Source organism: Salmo trutta, chromosome 18 (assembly GCF_901001165.1).
Source record: "Salmo trutta chromosome 18, fSalTru1.1, whole genome shotgun sequence".
Lineage (NCBI taxonomy): Eukaryota > Metazoa > Chordata > Actinopteri > Salmoniformes > Salmonidae > Salmo > Salmo trutta.
The window spans coordinates 33,756,000-33,769,864 of NC_042974.1; the positions used below are offsets into that span (position 1 = coordinate 33,756,000).

General features: G+C 39.9%; 1 protein-coding gene across 5 annotated transcripts in view; it reads left to right on the plus strand.

Moving 5' to 3' along the window:
- The window catches only part of LOC115153216 (protocadherin-15-like), a 324,073-nt gene that overhangs the window by 55,874 nt on the left and 254,334 nt on the right, over positions 1-13,865 (plus strand). The gene's annotated exons all lie outside the window — the stretch shown is intronic.

Below are 13,865 nucleotides of genomic sequence, written 5' to 3' on the forward strand. Positions count from 1 at the left end.
AACTCAGAGGTTGGCCAAAGCTAACTCCTCCAACTTGCTTGGAAGGATAACCCTCAGGGCTCTCCAAACCATGTTACTGGAGAGCTATCTTCCTGTAGGTTTTCACTCCAACCCTAATCTCATGCACCTGATTCTAACAATTAGTTGGTTGATAAACTGAATCAGGTTAGTTACAACTGGGGTTGGAGTGAAAACCAACAGGAGGGTAGCTCTATGTTTTATTTTACTGTAAGTGCTATGGATTTATTGTTACTGGGAAACTCTTGGAAGAATAAAAGCAGGGTTGAAACTTTGTTCATGGAGTCATTTTACATTTTAGTTATTTAGCAGAATCTCTTATCCAGAGCGACTTACAGTAGTGAATGCATACATTTCATAAAAATTTTTTGTTCATACTGGTCCCCCGTGGGAATCGAACCCACAACCCTGGCGTTGCAAACACCATGCTCTACCAACTGAGCCACATGGGACAAACCAGTCTCCTGGTGTAGTGTTCCATTACACTATAATCTGTTTTTATACTTAGCCTATAGACTTTTAGATATTTTGTATCTTTTGACATTGAAGACTTCTCATATGTACCATTTGACAATAGTCCTCATATTTCTGAGTAATAGTCCTTTAATTATTATTTGGTGAATGGTCTAATGCTATTTACATTACAAATAGCATACGCTTGGACTCTAACTGTGCACATCTAAGCTAAGGTTAACTCAATCATTTAATGGTAGACCATCTTTTGCAAGATATTAGCTCCTTGTCTCTCAGCCTCTTATTCATTGCACAATGGTTACCTAGGACACATGTAACTTATAGTATTCCAAGTGGGGATGCAAGGCTTGCTACCTTGACTAAACTCATTGGATACGCGTATGGGCCTATAGCATTGACATGGTAATGCAGTCTGATTGAAGATTATATTATGGTCAAATTTCCTTCTACACTATTTATCTGTCATCCTCAGACTTAGTGGATTTCCACTAATCTACACACAAACAGTTGTAAGTACTGTTAAAGCTTTAGGCATTCTAAATGACTGTGACTTTAGGAAAAAATAACTGGCTCTATGGATACAAAGAACAAATAGCTTTTAAACTTTTTCAACGTTATGAAAACACTGTAACAATCTGTACTGTTCAGATAACTTTAAACACATAGGACCTCCCTCTCATGTCCTCTCTCTCTCTCTCACACACACACACACACACACACACTTGCATATTCAGCCTACCTTTAAAGCTTCTCTTTGAATAGCCTATTCCTTTTCAGTTCTTCCTGTGCCATCCACATTTGTGCATAGCTTAGTCAGTGGTCAAGTTATCAGTTTGCCAGCTAGCTAGGTAACATGACTAGCTTGCACAACAATGTTGTTTGTTATCAAACAAAAAAATGGGCATAACTTTTACATGATTTTGGCTAGAGGTACACAGTCTTCAGCAATGTAAGGCTGCAGTCCAAATACTTAAAAGACACACACTATCCCCTCAGCCCTCAAATTAAGTGGACACTTCTGATGACGTATCATGTCTGACGAGTATACACTTGCAGGGCAAAGGGCAAGGGAGGAAGGAATGATTTTTGAATGTACCGCCCTTGCCCGGATATTTGTCACTTGTTCATCCCGCGATGATTGTGTTTTCAGCCACCGGTAGCTTGTGGGTGCTTTATATGCGCTATAGGTCAATTATGATTGCATGTCTACTCACATTAAATATATAATTATTAATATACGCCTACTGTACGATAGCTAGCAACTTAATTTGATAAATAACATTAGCCTGCCTAGCTGGAAATTCTGAAGAAGGAAAATGTTTTATTTCCACAATTTCCAAAAGCTAACCAAACAAAACATAATTACTTTTACGAGACGTGTTTCTGCCGTCATGTGCATTAGTAGCACAATTTCTAACTTATTTATATTCGTTTTTATTTACACTTGTATGTTGACTCCATGTATTGACGTTGAGGTTTTAATTTTTGGCTGACTTTTCTTAGCGGATGTACAATCGTCGCAAATTGAATTATGGGGAGTTTCAGGCCCAGAAGTGAACATAATTGTACACTCGCAAACTCGACTAAAAACGAGGGCTGAGGGGCTTACGTTGCAAACTTCCCTTGCTTGGCTAATCATTTGGACCGCCCTCCAAGATGTTGATGGGGATTCCCCCAAGGGCATAAGGCGAGAGTAAGTGGACGAGGGTGTGACTTTTATGAGTTTGAACCGCAGCCTAAGCATAGACCTTTTGCACAACGTAGCAACGCCCACTTCCGCTCAACTTCCTACCCGATACATAGCTTCCGGTCCCGATCCGATCTCGTCCCATCCTTAAACATTTAAATTGCACAACAATTCCATGTGAATCTGATAACTAAAATGTGTAGATTTTCCAAGATACAGTTTATGTCATACTATCATTAGTAGTAATGTCTCAGACAACAACTGATCTGACATCATATTCATTATTAAGTACCAATGCATATTTTCAACTGGTTGGATAACCAAAATATGGTTCCGTTTCCCACCTTTTGATGTTACCAGACTCTGTTAACAAAGGCTTTCCAAGAGTTAACTCTATAAAGTCAACAATGTACTTGAAACCACCTGAAATTAAATAATTGTAAATATTCAAAGTGTTACAGGATATGACCAGTACCTACCTACTATACTGGCTATTAGGGAATAGGTAACTGTAGACAAAGTTTGAATCCTTTTTCCAACTTCGAGGTCGGTGGTTTGCTACTTGTCTTGGCCAGACAGTGTACATCCGTCACTGTTATCTTTGGCAGCTCTTTCAAGCACCTTGTGTGGCTAATTGCTAGACACCTTACTAGTTAGAGCGTTAATAGCTAGGTAAGAGACAAAAACAGACAAAGAACACAATAATCTAATTACAAAAATCCCTAACTGAACGGATAAACAGAATTTTCAACAAGAATGATTAAAACAACGCTATAGAAATATGATTATATTATTATATTATTATAGGCTAGTACGGCTACAGGCTGACAGGATGGGGTTAGGACAGGAAGCTATGTATCGGTAGGAAGTTGAGTGGAAGTGGGCATTGCTACATTGCGCAAAGGGTCGATTGACTGTATGGCAGCGGTTCGAACTTATAAAAGACACACCCTCATCCGCTTACCCTCGCCTTATGGCCTTGTACAATTATGTTATGCCTGTAATTCCCCATAATTCAATTTGCGCCGATTGTACATCCGCTAAGAAAAGTCAGCCAAAACATAAAAACAATATCAATGGAGAAGTCAACATACAAGTGTAAGTAAAAACTAATGTAAATCATTTAGAAACTGTGCTACTAGTGCGCATGACGGCACAAACACGTCTTGTAAAAGTAATGATGTTTTTGTTTGGTTAGCTTTTGTAAATTGTAGAAATAAAACATTTTCCTTCAGAAGTTCCAGCTAGGAAGGCTAACGTTATTTAGCTAATTAATTTGCTAGCTATCATACAGTAGGCGTATATGAATAAAGATATAGTTGATATTAGTAGACATGCAATCATAATTGACTGTAGCCCATTCTAGTCAGACGTCATGATACAGCTTCCGAAGTGTCAACTTAATTTGAGGGCTGAGGGGATAGGGTGTGTCTTTTAAGTGTTTGGACTGCAGCCTAGCTGTGTTCCATGTGTGTTCTGTGCTTTAAAGGATCCATGAGGAAACATTTGTGCTTAAAAGGTTCCATGCGGGGAAGAAATGGAGACGCGAGTAACAGTGTAGAAAATTCACGCTGAAAGACATGTCAAGCGTTAAGTCTTTATTAGTGTGTTAACTTTGACAGCCCTATACATAATATATTATTATTATTTTCATGAAAGTAACACACACACTGATTTATTAGATATACAGTGCTGATTTAAAAATAGCATTTAAAAGACTGCATCTGGTCTTTCAGGAACTGGCTATATGTGTAAGCCTGCTTCTACTGCAAATACCTTTAAATCAATTGTCTCCATCCATCTCTGGGCCTGGTTCTTTTGTGAGAAAGATTATAAACGTTTGGTAATTGAAGTTTTGTAGCTCGAGGGGGAGTCGGTTTGTTGATTAGTGCAGGATATTATTTTCTCAAATGAAAGCAAATTGCCCCAAAGTTCACATTTGAAAATTTAGATTGTTCTTGGAGTAAGCTGTTGGAGTGTATAGTGCCTTGATTACCAATTACTGATGGAGTATTGCCTCTTTAACATTTCCAGTTTTCCTTCTCTACTTCCACTTATTTTATTGGGAAAAACAGATTTCCATTAAAGCAATGTTCCATTAGATTAACAGAACAAAGCCTCTCTGTGTTTTTTGAGTTGGCTAATGATACATTAGTCTAGCTGCTGCGCTGCTTGTTGATCAGATGAGTGACTCTCTGCTTTGGTAATCCTTATTGTGGATAAGCATTTGTTGTTGAATTAATTATTTTTAGATGGCTAATGCACTTTGCATTGTATGGAGGTACCTAGGTGAAGTTGCGCAGTGCTTGTTGATCAGATGAGTGTCCCTCTGCTTTTGTGATCCTAATGGTGCATAGAAGTTTGATGTTGAGATTGTTGTTCTTAAAATATCATTTTTTTCAGACAATTGTAACTTAATCCACTTTTTTCCTGGTGTCAATTATTATATGATTGTTTCATGTATAGGCTACATTGTATGGACCCATCTACACTTTAAAAATAGAAAGTCTAAAAACACCATGATTGTCAAATGAAACCATGAGAAGTATTGCTCCTAAGCTAAGATGTGGTGTTTGGAGGTTGTTTGAATGTAAACCCAATGTAAATGTTTTAATAACCAGAATGTGTTTTAAAACAGAAATGTACAGTAGTACTCTGAAAGGGTCAAAGTGGTTCTTCAACCTGAATATTAGTGTTTTTAACCTCGGTGTCCCCCCCGCGGGATGGTTGAGTTAACTTAGGCTAATGTGATTAGCATGAGGTCGTAAGTAACAAAAAAAGGACATAGACATATCTGATATGGGCAGAAAGCTTAAATTCTTGTTAATCTAACTGCCCGGTCCAATTTACAGTAACTATTACAGTGAAATAATACCATGCTATTGTTTGAGGAGAGTGCACAATTATAAACTTGAAAATGTATTAATAAAACAATTAGGCACATTTGGGCAGTCTTGATACAATATTTTTAACAAATATTCAATGGTTCATTGGATCAGTCTAAAGCTTTGCACATACACTGCTGCCATCTAGTGGCCAAAATCGAAATTGCGCTTGGGCTGGAATAATACATTATCGCCTTTCTCTTGCATTTCAAAGATGATGGTACAAAAAAAATCTTTGTATTATCTTTTAATGGATCTAATGTGTTATATTCTCCTACATGAATTTCACATCTCCACAAACTTCAAAGTGTTTCCTTTCAAATGGTATCAATAATATGCATATCTTTGCTTCAGGTCCTGAGCTACAGGCAGTTAGATTTGGGTATGTCATTTTAGGCGAATTGTTTTTTAAAAAGGGTCGGATCTTTAAGAGGTTTTAAGAGTGTTGTGAAAACACTTTTTGGTGCATGTGAAAGACAACCTCAAAACACAAAAACTGTGTTTTTCATACAAGCAATGGATTAGAAATGCAAATGGTATCAAGAATCAAGGTAAGACCCAAGTGCAGACTGTGTGAGGTTATAATGTTTAATGTAACCACATGGGCAGGAAATGACAGGTCAAGGCAGGAAGGAGTCAATAATCCAGGGTAGGAGCAAAGGTACAGGACGGCAGGCAGGCTCAGAGACGGGCGGAGTGGTCTGGCAAGTGGGTACAGGGTCAGGATAGGCAAGGGTCAAAAATCAGGAGGATGAGAAAAGGAGAGGCTGGGAAAAGACAGGCGTTGACAGGATGAACGCTGGTAAGCTTGACAAATAAGACAAACTGGCAGCAGACAGACATATAACACAGGTATAAATACACAGGGGATAATGGGGAAGATGGGCGACACCTGGAGGGGATGGAGACAATCACAAAGACAGGTGAAGCAGATTAGGGCGTGACAATTGGTTTATAGCCTAGGTATTGATTGATGATAAGGGACTATGGAGAATATTTTTTGTGGAATTCCACCGTCATTTTTTTTATGCTTTATTTTGACCGATTAGAAATGGGAGAGGCAGAAAGATGATGTATTTTGTTTACATTTTACCCACTCAACCACACAGCCAAACTGTAAAAAAATATTCTGGGATGAATTGAAATTGACAACAACAAAAAACACCAACAAATACTTAATTAAAATGTATGCAAGTTGTGCAGAGCTTGTGGTCTAGCGGTAACGCATCTGGCTAAGACAGGACACCCCTCTCCCCACCAAAGATCGGGGTTAAATTCCCTGCTACAACCCTTAAATCTGTTTCTTCCATCTATCTATATCCCCTCTTTCATTTCAGAACTGTGTCAATAAATTGTAAAAATACCCCCCAAAAAATGTCTACAAAATGTACGCAAGTTGTTTAAATGATTTGTTCATTTAATTTGACTAAAATAATGTAAATCCAACTAAATATAGTATGTTGCTCAAAATGTAATTATCTTTCATAGTGATGCACCGATATGACATTTTTGGCCGAAACCGATATCTGATATTTTCCTTGCCAAAAAAAAAACAATACCGATAACCAATATTACATTTTCTTTTAAGCATTCTAGTACAGTTAAATAGTTAACACACACACACACATGGACGCAGCGGTCTAAGGCACTGCATCTCAGTGCAAGAGGTGTCACTACAGTCTCTGGTTCGAAACCAGGCTGTATCACATCCGGCCGTGATTGGGAGTACCATAGGGCGGCGCACAATTGCCCCAGCGTCGTCGGGTTTGGCCGTTATTGTAAATATAGGCCGTTATTGTAAATAAGAATTTGTTCTCAACTGACTTGCCTAGTTAAATAAAGGTTACACACACACACTAACAAACCACACTGACCAAAAAGTTATTTTGTTGGCATTTACGTATGTCCCCATTACCAGTAAGACATAATCAAAACCTATTTATTTCACTTACTTGCTGTGCTGTTTTGTTGTTCATTTGTTCAGTCGGTTCATTCTCAACCAGGATTTCTATGGAATGATGTTTGGGTCTTTGGGTGTCAAAAAAGATACACGTCAAATAACACTATTTGACGTGTCAAATACGCTTGTTGACCAATCAGGCCCTGAATATGACTGCACTTCACATAATAATTTAACGTGTTCCTACATTATTACGGAGTTATTACACTATCATTCGTATTTCATATGTCACAACGATTCATTGATACGTATGCTTTGATGCTGGAAAAGTTTTCTTGCGCACCTACAGTGCTGGTCATTAAAAAAGCTAGCTAGAGCTTGAAACAACTGTGAATTGAGCCACATTTATTGTGAACCTATGTCTATTGAACAATATTCCTGAAGAAAAGCAATACTGCGTGGATGTTTTGGAGTCTGATAACTCTAAGGAGGACTTTGGGAAAAAATATCTTGGGTATCGAGTAGACTAATACCCCATTTCATTGATCCCCAATCCTTAGGTAAAGCTGTAGAGTGCAATATCGATGTCAATACACACAATAGGCTGAATGGGGAGCTGATTTCACACAGTCACAGTCCTGCGATAAGAGCTACAATGCTAATATTTGCCTAAACTCTTCACAGTTGTGTTCTGTGGGTGTCACCGACTAGGCTGATACCACATTTCATTGCTTCACATGCCAACCTTGTTTAACATTATCTAGTCTAAATATGGCATGATTCCACCAATTGTAACCTGCATCCCTTTCAAAGAGGTACTTTTATTTTGAAGGCAAACTGCAAATTTCACTAAAGTAGCTCTAATCCTTATTGTGTCTAGCTTCACAACATGTAACCCGGTCCGGTCAAGCCTCACGAGCCAGATGAAGCTAGCTGGCTGATTATAACATTATCTTTGGGCAACCGGGTTAAGTAGCTGGCTAGCTATTTATTTTCATTAACCAAAGTTCAATTTCAATAGGCGAACAACAAGTGGCTAACTAGCTAATACTTATTCACAAGGATTTCTAAATCATTGCTAAGAATAATGAAAATGACTGCAGTTTCTACTGGTCGTTGTTTTCAGGCTGGTTGTATTGGTGCTAGCTAGGTACCAAGCTAAAGCTAGCTAGCTACCCCAGAAGTTGTGGTCAAACAAATAATGCTTTATTACCAACGCAGTATTGTAAACACATCGTTCATGGCCGGTGTTTGTTTGTTTGTTTGCTGCCTTTTTTATACAGCTTTGACAGTGCTACTGATAGTAGTGGTGGTGCTTGGCTTGCACGTGTAAATTCAGAACACAGAATATTCTATAATAGAACTGTGTTATTTGACGTGTCAAATTAAAAGCTTATTTAAAGTGTAAAATAGTGTTATTGTCAAATAGTGTTATCTGACATGTTTCTCTTTCGACACGTAAAGACCCAAACGGTGTTCCAAAGTATGTCGTGAAGCTAATAGCAGTGACGCTATTACTGTGTAACTCCGGTAGAGCAACATCTGAAAAATAGCGCACTTGGTAGTGTGTACCAGTGCTCGACCAGTCGCGAAAGCCAACATCACCCACGACAGAGAACAGTTGATTGTCAAGGGCAATGAATTCCATTTTCTTGGCTTTAATGGATTTCACCTTTGAGTTGTCTCGCTGAAATGTTGTTACTCTTTCAAATGACTACTCAACTTGTTGACTGCTCGATCCACACAGCAAACATAGTGGGATAGGTTAGGAATGCTGTGTTGCACGAGTAGTGCAAAATGTACCTACGTTATATACAGCTGAAGTCGGAAGTTTACATACACTTAGGTTGGAGTCATTAAAACTCGTTTTTCAACCACTCCACAAATGTCTTGTTATCTAACTATAGTTTTGGCAAGTCGGTTAGGACATCTACTTTTTGCATGACACCAATTAATTTTTCCAACAATTCTTTACAGACAGATTATTTCACTTAAAACTGACTGTATCACAATTCCAGTGGGTCAGAAGTTTACATACATTGAGTTGACTGTGCCTTTAAACAGCTTGGAAAATTACAGAAAATGATGTCACGGCTTTAGAAGTTTTTGATAAGCTACGTGACATCATTTGAGTCAATTACATAGAACCCATCGTTTTTCATTATAAGAGCCTGGGAGCTCAAAACATTTTTTATTTCCGGTTGGTTTTTCTTTGGAATTTCGCCTGCCATATCAATTGTGTTATAGTCTCAGAAATTATTTTAACATTTTCTATCCAATGCTACCAATTATATGCATATCCTGACTTCTGGGCCTGAGTAACAGGCAGTTTACTTTAGGCACGTCAGTCAGGGGGAAATTCAGGAAAATAGACCCTAGCTCTAAGAATATAAATATATTCTTATATATACTGCTCAAAAAAATAAAGTGAACACTTAAACAACACATCCTAGATCTGAATGAAAGAAATAATCTTATTAAATACTTTTTTCTTTACATAGTTGAATGTGCTGACAACAAAATCACACAAAAATAATCAATGGAAATCCAATTTATCGACCCATGAAGGTCTGGATTTGGAGTCACAATCAAAATTAAAGTGGAAAACCACACTACAGGCTGATCCAACTTTGATGTAATGTCCTTAAAACAAGTCAAAATGAGGCTCAGTAGTGTGTGTGGCCTCCACGTGCCTGTATGACCTCCCTACAACGCCTGGGCATGCTCCTGATGAGGTGGCGGATGGTCTCCTGAGGGATCTCCTCCCAGACCTGGACTAAAGCATCCGCCAACTCCTGGACAGTCTGTGGTGCAACGTGGCTTTGGTGGATGGAGCGAGACATGATTTCCCAGATGTGCTCAATTGGATTCAGGTCTGGGGAATGGGCGGGCCAGTCCATAGCATCAATGCCTTCCTCTTGTAGGAACTGCTGACACACTCCAGCCACATGAGATCTAGCATTGTCTTGCATTAGGAGGCAACCAAGGCCAACCGCACCAGCATATGGTCTCACAAGGGGTCTGAGGATCTCATCTCGGTACCTAATGGCAGTCAGGCTACCTCTGGCGAGCACATGGAGGGCTGTGAGGCCCCCCAAAGAAATGCCACCCCACACCATGACTGACCCACCGCCAAACTGGTCATGCTGGAGGATGTTGCAGGCAGCAGAACGTTCTCCACGGCATCTCCAGACTCTGTCACGTCTGTCACGTGCTCAGTGTGAACCTGCTTTCATCTGTGAAGAGCACAGGGCGCCAGTGGCGAATTTGCCAATCTTGGTGTTCTCTGGCAAATGCCAAACGTCCTGCACGGTGTTGGGCTGTAAGCACAACCCCCACCTGTGGACGTCGGGCCCTCATACCACCCTCATGGAGTCTGTTTCTGACCGTTTGAGCAGACACATGCACATTTATGGCCTGCTGGAGGTCATTTTGCAGGGCTCTGGCAGTGCTTCTCCTGCTCCTCCTTGCACAAAGGCGGAGGTAGCGGTCCTGCTGCTGGGTTGTTGCCCTCCTACGGCCTCCTCCACGTCTCCTGATGTACTGGCCTGTCTCCTGGTAGCGCCTCCATGCTCTGGACACTACGCTGACAGACGCAGCAAACCTTCTTGCCACAACTCGCATTGATGTGCCATCCTGGATGAGCTGCACTACCTGAGCCACTTGTGTGGGTTGTAGACTCCGTCTCATGCTACCACTAGAGTGAAAGCACCGCCAGCATTCAAAAGTGACCAAAACATCAGCCAGGAAGCATAGGAACTGAGAAGTGGTCTGTGGTCCCCACCTGCAGAACCACTCCTTTATTGGGGGTGTCTTGCTAATTGCCTATAATTTCCACCTGTTGTCTATTCCATTTGCACAACAGCATGTGTAATTTACTGTCAATCAGTGTTGCTTCCTAAGTGGACAGTTTGATTTCACAGAAGTGTGATTGACTTGGAGTTACATTGTGTTGTTTAAGTGTTCCCTTTATTTGTTTGAGCAGTGTATATATATTCTATACATATATATACAGTTGAAGTCGGACGATTACATACACCTTAGCCAAATACATTTAAACTCAGTTTTTCACAATTCCTTACATTTAATCCTAGTAAAGATTCCCTGTCTAAGGTAAGTTAGGATCACCACTTTATTTTAAGAATGTGAAGTGTCAGAATAACAGCAGAGAGAATGATTTATTTCAGCTTTTTTTTCTTTCATCAGATTCCCATTGGGTCAGAAGTTTACATACACTTAATTAGTATTTGTTAGCATTGTCTTGAAATTGTTTAACTTGGGTCAAACGTTTCGGGTAGACTTCCACAAGCTTCCCACAATAATTTGGGTGAATTTTGTCCCATTCCTCCTGACAAAGCTTGTGTAACTGAGTCAGGTTTGTAGGCCTCCTTAATCGCACACGTTTTTTCAGTTCTACCCGCAAATTTTCTACGTTATTGAGGTCAGGGCTTTGTGACGGCCACTCCAATACCTTGACTTTGTTGTCCTTAAGCCATTTTGCCACAACTTTGGAAGTATGCTTGGGGTCATTGTCCATTTGGAAGACCCATTTGCTACCAAGCTTTAACGTCCTGACTGATATCTTGAGATGTTGCTTCAATATATCCACATAATTTTCCGTCCTTATGATGCCATCTATTTTGTGAAGTGCACCAGTCTCTCCTGCAGCAAAGCACCCCCACAACATGATGCTTCCACCCTCGTGCTTCACGGTTGGGATGGTGTTCTTCAGCTTGAAAGCCTCCGCCTTTTTCCTCCAAACATAACGATGGTCATTATAGCCAAACAGTTCTTTTTTTGTTTCATCAGACCAGAGGACATTTCTCCAAAAAGTACGATCTTTGTCCCTATGTGCAGTTTCAAACTGTAGTCTGGCTTTTTTATGGCGGTTTTGGAGCAGTGGCTTCTTCCTTCCTGAGCGGCCTTTCAGGTTATGTCGATATAGGACTCGTTTTACTGTGGATATAGATACTTCTGTACCTGTTTCCTCCAGCATCTTCACAAGGTCCTTTGCTGTTGTTCTGGGATTGGTTTGCGCTTTTCGCACCATAGTACGTTCATCTCTAGGAGACAGAACGAGTCTCCGTCCTGAGCGGTATGATGGCTGCGTGGTCCCATGGTGTTTATACTTGCGCACTATTGTTTGTACAGATGAATGTGGTACCTTCAGGCATTTGGAAATTGCTCCCAAGGATGAACCAGACTTGTGGTGTTCTACAATTTTTGGCTGATTTCTTTTGATTTTCCCATGATGTCAAGCAAAGAGGCATTGAGTTTGAAGGTAGGCCTTGAAATACATCCACAGGTACACCTCCACTCCCAGATTGCAATTCCTATGGCTTCCACTAGATGTCAACAGTCTTTGTTCATTGTTTCAGGTTTGTTTCTTCAAAAACGAGCAAGAATTTGGAGTTTTCGTACAAAGACTCCCGGTTCAAAATCAGTCTGTTGGCGCACGCTTACTAATTTTACTTTTCTATTGAACATACCTCTTTCCATATGAAATATTATAGTTTATTTACATTTTATGATACCTGAGGATTAACATTAATTAAATCAATTAAATGTAGTTTGACTTGTTTGAACAAAGTTTAGCAGTAGCTTTTTGGACTCCTTTGTCTGCATGTTGAATGAGTGGATTACTGAAATCGATGGCGCCAACTAAACTGACTTTTTGGGATATAAAAAAAGCAATGAAGCCTTCAGAATGCCTCAGTTTCCCAACACTGCTGGTGGTTTGAACACTGTGCTTGAAAATGCCTGCCAAAATGGTATGTAATGGCAAATTATCAAATACATAGAACAATGTTAATCATTACGACACTTCAGATACATAGAACAATGTTAATCATTACGACACTTCAGAAAAAGGGTTTGAATTCTGCTCTGGACAGGATTCAAAACATAATAATGGTGTTTAGAAGCTTTAAGGAGAGGAAACAAGACCAAATGCGAAGGTTTCTAATTCTGCACTAAACAGGACTCGAAACACCAAAATAGTGTTTTAAATTTATTTTGTTAGTACTCCCAGTCCCTGGCAAGGTGTTGCACAATACTTGATTAAGTGGTGTTACAACACACCTTGTAATGTTTTAAAACATCTCAGGATGATTTGTTTCAATACTCCAGCAAAGTTAAGGTTTTGTCTCCTTCAACTTGGTGGCAGTTCAGTTGCCACTAGTGTTGCTGTTAAAAAAAACACTTAATTTTAAGTGTACCACTAGGTGGCTTCACTTTTAGGATTGTTCCACGCAGAGAGAGGACAGGATGTGTCTAGTCATGGAGGAAGGGATCACTGTGATGTTCATCATAGTTATATGTATGAACAATGACCTTACATTCTAGGTCACATTGAATTGGACATGGCCTGTGTAGTCCTGGTCGATACCCAGCCTCTGGTTACAGAGAGACAGTATTGACGATGTGTCCAGTCATGTGTTTGATACAGAAGATACAGTATCTCAGCATGGTTTTAGCTCAATTTTCTTAACAGGACTAGGTGGACTGAACGTGAGGGTGCAGTTTAGTTTTAGTTCTATACACTATGGGGTTTTCTCCAGCTTCCACTGCCACTGCTCAGTTTGTATTGATTTTCACTGGTAATCATTCTCTATACAATCGGTCCAACTCTCATTATGTATTTATGTTTGTGCAAGAGAGAGGGAGAGTGAGAGAGTCCTTCTCTCTCCTATCTGTCTTTCTCTCTCTCTCTCACTCTCTCATCCCTTTCGCTCCAATTCCATTTTCCTCCTCTGTCTCCATGTTCTCATTACGATAAGTTGTGTTCTCTTCCAAACAGCTTTGCTTTGGCGCTTGCTGGTTGCACAATGGTTGGCTGGGTGCCTCCACTCCCCCTGCTCAGTTTCTATTGATTTTCACTGGTAATCACTCTCTATACAAT